This window comes from Eptatretus burgeri, chromosome 11, assembly GCF_056783735.1.
Source record: "Eptatretus burgeri isolate ZD-2024b chromosome 11, Ebu_testis_v1, whole genome shotgun sequence".
In the NCBI taxonomy this organism is placed as follows: Eukaryota; Metazoa; Chordata; class Myxini; order Myxiniformes; family Myxinidae; genus Eptatretus; species Eptatretus burgeri.
The window spans coordinates 12,706,945-12,714,278 of NC_140971.1; the positions used below are offsets into that span (position 1 = coordinate 12,706,945).

General features: G+C 41.4%; 1 protein-coding gene across 1 annotated transcript in view; it reads right to left on the bottom strand.

The window, feature by feature from the left end:
- Positions 1-1,379: 1,379 nt before the first annotated feature.
- MBP (myelin basic protein) overlaps positions 1,380-7,334 on the bottom strand; it is a 48,440-nt gene continuing 42,485 nt past the window's right edge. Inside the window, exon 6 of the mRNA XM_085845227.1 lies at positions 1,380-3,440. The gene's annotated coding sequence lies outside the window, so the exon portion shown is untranslated. The remainder of the gene's footprint in view (positions 3,441-7,334) is intronic.

A 7,334-nucleotide genomic window follows, 5' to 3' on the forward strand; every position in this document is an offset into this window, starting at 1 on the left:
TGGAGTGAACTTTCTCTTGGCAAAGTCATCAATAACATTATCATTTGAAAATATGTTTAAAATCGCAGACTCTATGGTGAGCAAAGCCAAGCGATTCAACCTTTCTTGACTTAATGATGATCCTAAGTAATTTTTTTATGTGGTTTAGACAAGAAAGAAAGATCTATCGGCACTACAATTGGTAATTAGAAAGCATCTCGAAATGCAAATCCAGTCCTCGTTCCCTTTGTCCTCAAACGATACTTGACGAAACCACCAGATTAAAAATAAACAAAACAAAATTTTATGAATTCGTTTTTTCCAAAGTCTCACAATAAAGGCTTGTTGAAAGTTTGATCAACCGGAAAAAAAACAAGTTATGGCCTGGTCAGACACCAAAGCTCAAATGGTAAATATACTAGAAAACATTTCAAACTGCAAAGCTCATCTACATCCACGTTATACTCAAACTAAACTTGATGAAAACAACAGCGAAAAGAAAAATAATGTAAATTATTATTATTATTATTTTTTGTATACACTGTTGAGGCTCGTGTGAGAGCTAACACACAGAACCTACAATAAGGGGAGCAGGAGATGAGAGGGAAGGAAAAAACTGGGGAACAGAGACATGAGATCTGTGGAAGGGAGAGAAATAGGGCAGGGTACACAGAGTAAATAAGATGGACACAACAGAGACTTTCTGGTCCTTACACGACAGGGACTTTCAGGAAGGAAAGCAGGGAATTTGAAGGAGGTGGTTTTGGGGTGGATTAGCGGGGGGGGGGGAGAAAAGATTGTGGTTTTGGATGGGGGAAGATAAGAGGTGGTGGTGAACAGCTGTTTTGAACACCTGGAGGGAAGAATGACATTGAAGAGGATGTGGAAGTTGATTCCACAGGTGTGAAAAAAGAAGAATGAAAGAGTGGAGGTGAGCAGTGATGACCAGAAAGGAGGGGATAGAAGACAGACCACAGACCTGTCTGCAATGGTGGTGATAATAAATGCGAGCTGTTCAGTGGAGCACTTTTGGTAAGCAGAACTAGTGCTGCGGGATGAAGCGAACACGAACGCTCATTGGAGACCTGGCAAATGGTGTCGGTTTGCCGAGACAGCAGGGCGGTAGCCATGGAAGTCGGAATCCACCAAGGAGAGTGGAACAACTCACCTGTCGAATCAACTGGCCCTGAAAATGGATGGCACTCGAGCGTTGGGCCTATACCTGGCCATCGCAGGTGATGTGCTTTCATCCAGATTAGATACATATCAGTCAGACTCACACTATTTCTTCATGACACAGACTCATTGATTATGTTTCGTACGTCTTCTTTCCACATAACGTTCCTCATAGAATTTTGAAAACTTAGTGGTCTTGAATCATCAATAATAACAAACAGGTGTTTTCTTCTTCCAAGGGATTATTCATTTATTTCATTACATTGACATAATCTGCGTATATACATGTTTTGATGAATTTTGACCATGCATGCTTACTCCCTCGCAAAATGTTTTAAAATGTACAAAAACTCATTCGAAACCAAACAATGTTAATGTTTATGTATCTGCATGATTGTGTATTGAAAGCTTTCACATTACCGAGAGCGACAAATAAAATTATCGGTGTTATCTGTAACAAAGATGATATCAACATCGATGCAAAAACGATTGCAATTTTCAATAAATATGAAGTTGTAAATGTAATTGTTCAAAAACAAAACAAAACAGGAATTCCTGAAATTTAATCGGTCGTGGAACTGTGGCCATCATTATAATTATTTCATCATTTGTGATGCGAACGTTGCAAAGAAGTAATGAATCGTATTCATGATTTTGAATAATGCAACTCGAAAACTTACTCCGTAATGTACCAAATGGTTCATTATGTTGCATGCACACGCTACGAATAAAATTCTACATCGTTTGCATCATCCATAATGTAAATAATTCAGTTGTTTGTAGAAAAGCGATGAGCACATGACTTGCAGATGATGCAGAATTCATATGTAGTCAGAGGACGTTGGTGTACAAATTTTTAACGTCCTAGCCCTATTGTCCTGCAATTTTACCTGGCGCGCAAAGTGCAAAGTGGCGTTGAGCAATTGGTTCGCTCTGTCTGGCTGTCCGCAGACATCAGTCTATGATCACGAAACTACTTGATTTCAATTGAATGTTGGACAGTATTTCTGAACACTAAGCAGGTCGTGAATTGAAACACGAACCTGCAGTTTAGCAGTACCTTACCTTTGAATTTTGCAAATTGAACAGAATCGTGTCCCGAGCCTTGCACGGGTGCATGCGCAAAAAATAGTAAAGTATTTTTTTGTTTTTTAAAAACTCTGTCTGCCTGTCTGGCAGTCAAACAAAACTAAAGATCATTCAAAACAGGAAACGAACTGTTTTTAGAGACGTCATAAAGGACACAAGCAACAGTCACAAATAACGAGTTTAACATGCTAAACAAGGTGGTGTACAAGATGGTGCACCAACATGAGTAAGTTTGTTTTATTTTGTTTTATTTTGTTTTCTTCAACCTTTAAAAACTTTTATTTTATTTCAATTGAATTGTATACTTCAACACTAGAACACAAATCACCTTGTTGGCACTTGCAAAAACTTTCAGTTTGACAGCACTTAGACAAATTTTACGCCATTTTACGCCATCTCAACCAATCGAATTTGCCGCTCATGCTGTCAGCATTGGGGGGGGGGGTATCGAGATTCAGACAAAATGGCAGCTCGTAGTAAATATGGATCATGCTCGGAAACAGAAAGCAAGACTTGAAAAGACCCTTCAAACGTTCTTTTTCTCCAGACTGCATGGGGTAAAGTGTTCAATGAACTCTGTAGTTTTACTGATGAAATTGATACAGTAGGTTATTTTTACCACCTGTGAGCTAACCATCTCGATGATACAACCCTGCCAAAAATAAGATTCAAAATACGGATTCCAAAGTGGAACCAATAGAGAGGAAGGCGAACTGTATGAACTTGCCCTGACACTGCACATTAATCTACAACACGCACTTCCCTCGAGCACCTTCTTGGAGTTACGCATCTGCAAGTAATCGAAATGCCACCACAATGCATGCACACATCGCAACAGGCTGGGGAATAACCAAAGCGATGTCGACGCAACGACAGGACCATCTTCCTGGGGTTTTCATCTATTTAAACATCAGTACCTTTACGATAACAAGTGAGTTAGTAAAACTGTGATTAAAACGAACTTGCTCAACATGATGATTTCTTTCGCACATATAAGCACACGCAACATGTCTACCCAATGAAATTGGAGCCAATAGTATCAACCATGAGTTGCATGAGGGACAAGATTACTCTTTGCTCTGATGAAACGCGAGACGACATATTGCACATTTTAGCTCGTCACACATGGATGTCTGTGTTCAGCCTCCGCTATCTTCAACGTTGTACCTTTGGTTGACTTCATCACTGTGTGACACCTGAAAAATAGGACAAACATGAATAAATCGTGGAAATAAGTAAATAAAAAGTTTAAACAATGTTAAACTTCACAGAAGGCCGAGAGCTGCCTGAGAACAAGCATTCGCGCATGCATTTCCACCAGCATTATCTACTACTCTTGCTTCTTCCACCCCTTCTATCCTTTGGCTATCATCATACCTGTTTTGTCTTGCTTCTCTTCTTCTCCCAACACTCCTCATTAGCTATACGCATCACTAAAGCGCTCTTGTACTTTCTCTCCTTTCCAAACTCAGACATTTCCACATGCTTATGTTCCTGTTTGCACCGTTCCAAACCTCCCTGAAAATAGCCAGACTCTTTAGATGTCACATCTTATTGAAATAATTTTTTCCCTCCATGTACGTACTGATCTCCACTTTCTATACCTGGTTCGTCGTTTTCCCAATGAAAGGCTCAAACTCATGTACAAGTAACGCCATTAAAGTTTGCCTGTAGTTTCATTACTCCATCCCATCAGTGTGACCACTCCTCATTTTCATAAATGCCAAGGTGAGCCAATGAAAAAAGCCAAGAATTCACAAGGTTTCAGAAAAGCGATGATAATAGAAAACCTATATTCCAAGAAAACCTATAGAAATCCAAGATTTTGTGAAAAAAGCCAAGGAGTGGTCACACTGCATCCCATGTCTTCCTTGTCCACTCCAAACATTCCACAGAAACTGAAGATTTTATTCTGATATGTATATATATATATATATATATATATATATATATATATATATATATATATATATATATATATATATATATATATATATATATACATACACCAGAAGCATCGGCCCAGCCACTCATGTCAAAAGACAGAGATTTTATTGTCATCATTAATTGAACCAAATGGAGCCGCCTAGCCAGACGTCAAGCTTATTTACCCTCGTTGGGATGGCATACCATATAAACATCCAACCAATGATGACCAAAGTCGTCGTTTAAATATCCTGACATGACATGGACACGTGCTGTGGTGCTTTGTCATGCTGTGTTGTATTGACTTCCTACCCCAGTGGAGGGGGGTGGTGCTTGGGAACTAGGGGAAGGGGGTGTGGAATGGTTGATGGGGGATTGTGAAAGGTGTGCGGGGTGGTGGTGGGTATTGTTATGGTTGTCGTGGCGACTATCTTTTTACATGCATCATTTTCTACTTGTACATCCGGTGCAGGCAGAATTAATCCACCAAGTTTGTTCCATACGTGCAGAAACAAGGGCAGGAAATGGATAAAAAGAGTGAGAAGAAGTACCGCACGAGAGTGTAGAGCCACTCGATGGTGAAGCTTTAACAGGTACCAGTTAGCCTGGTGTTGGCTTAGCAGTTAGGGTGGTGGCTTGGGATCCTCGGGTCCTGAGTTTGAGAGACGTTTTCCACTGAATTAACACCAGGGGGTTGACTCAGCCTGTCATCCTTCCAAGGTCGACGAAATGAACACCAGTATACTGGTAATTGGGGCACTGCATCAGCGGCATAGCTGCGCCCCTAACTAATGATGCAACCAGCAGCCAAAAAGGCAGCACACGATGGGAACAAGTACCAGTGCTGCTCAGATCTTTTGGTTTTCGTCATTCCTCTTCTCCATCCTCTTCATTTTCCCTCGTGACCACAGTGATTTCCTAACTTGTTTCCGGGGGATCACTCTCGTCGACCAGACGAACGTTCCTCACTTCATAGGCCTTGGTATTCGACCCGGGTTTCGATGAACATTCGCTGCACCTCGGTGGAACCACCACATTTCATGACGTATTTCCCGCCGCCATTTTAGACCCGGATTCGGAGGAGCATTGGCCACGCACGTCTCTGCTGCTTTCGCCATAACTCCCGTCACTACGTTTGCTGAGCATAATGGAGACTTGGAGACTGCCAGGATTCATCTCACCACCGAATGACCACACATGAGTGGAAATTCACACACAATGTCTACAGGGTGATGGGGGGATGGTATTGTGGGGATGATGGTTGATGGGGGATTGTGGAGAGGGGGGACCCTTCAAGTGTTAGTGTCCAAGATCATATTCTCTCGGAGGAGTAGATGATGTTACATACATACTTACTTTCTCTCCACTATAAATTGATTGTGGTTCTTTTAATTTGTAGGAATTTGTGTTGATAATTGACTATTTTTCCATTAATCCTCTGGTAACTGATGGGCAATGGCGACAGGTCTTTGATTTACTACTCAAATCATCCGTGTACATAGGCCGGTACCTGGGGAGAGATGGCGTTAGTTTCGAGTGACTGCTGTTTCTTCTGCTTAATCGTCGAGATGGCATACTCTCCTAATTGTGGCGGATAACCACAAGATCTAGCCATCTCTGTGGTTTCATTATGGTACTCCTGTAATGTTCCGAGCACAAAAGCGACCATCTTCTAGGCCCGATCCACGCGCGGGTATTTCGGACAAGCCTCGTCCAATTTCTGGCAAACTTAGAGTGTTTCGACCTTTGGTGTAGCATCGTCCATCTCGGTCTGTATTACTACAACCACGGAGAACGCATCGACTCGGTATTTTTTGTGGAAAGTCAAAAATTATTCGACGTTTGAGTTCAATCATACTGCGATGTAACCCAGAGACAGTACAAATATGGCCGTCGACTTCCAGGTGTAACGTCATGGCTTAGCATGAAGGAAAAGAAGGTTGACTTTTAATCGCAAAATTACCTACTTTATAAATCGTAAATCAGAAAAAACACATCATATATAATATTTTGTAGGGTATCAAGGGATAGATTACAACAGTGAGTTGGTCTGAATGCTTGAGCTCCCTTTTAAGGCCTCTGGCACGCCACAGAAGAAGGACCAGGGAGAAGTGACGAGACAAGGAATACCCTTGTGACCCAGACATGGACCATGTGACCCAAGCGTAGCTGACAAGGGAAATGCGACATCTCTGCACAGTAAGGTCAGCTCCAAGCTCTTCGAAGTCTCGTCCGGGTGACGGTGGGAATCCCCCGGGCTCTCATGGCGGGAAGGGTCTTCTTCGCGGAAATTCTCCGGCACTTCTTGTAACGTACATGTGACCTTCCACACCGAAGTCCAAGGTAGAACTCCTCCCAGCCACTAGTTGCTCCCACCTTTATCCCCTCAGGCTACACTTTGCCTTGCGACGTTGCTTCATGTGTTGTTTTTTTATTTGTTTGTTGTTTTTTGCGCCAAACATTGCTCCACTTCACACGAAAACTTTCAAAAAAGTAAATATCATGGAACTTACAAACGCAAGGTGTACCCTCGTACTAAAATTTGGCAATTCTATGTATGTATGTATGTATATATATATATATATATATATATATATATATATATATATATATATATATATATGTATGTATGTCCGAACCTTATAGAATGGAAAACCACTTGGCTTACTCATTTCTCAATTCTACTTTGTTTTTATTTTGAAGCTTAAGATATCAAAAGCCAAGAATGAGCCAAATAGAAATGAGGATTTTATATTTTTTCATTTGTGTGGTTCAAGGAATCTTGATCAAACACAAAACGAGCACACAACAAACTTCACCGGAATACCAGCTTCCGATTGTATCACATTCAATCACCAGTGTCAAAATGCAATTGCATGCACTAGGGACAACGTATTTTCAAATCCAACGTGCAACTTACAAACCCTTTCATGTACTTCCCGAGCTGCGATCTTCCCGGCTTTCTTTTCCAATTCTACTTTGTCTTTTACGTGCCGTTGACTACTGCAGCTTCAAGGGCACCAATTACCTACCATCCTTGTGGGTCCGCTGAGGAAAGATTGGGGGCCAAGTCTTTCATAAACCAGCTGACCAAGCCTGATGTTCGACTGAAGTTGAAGCAAAATTTGTATTTTGTTCAGGGTGCCAGGGATAACTCTCTCACC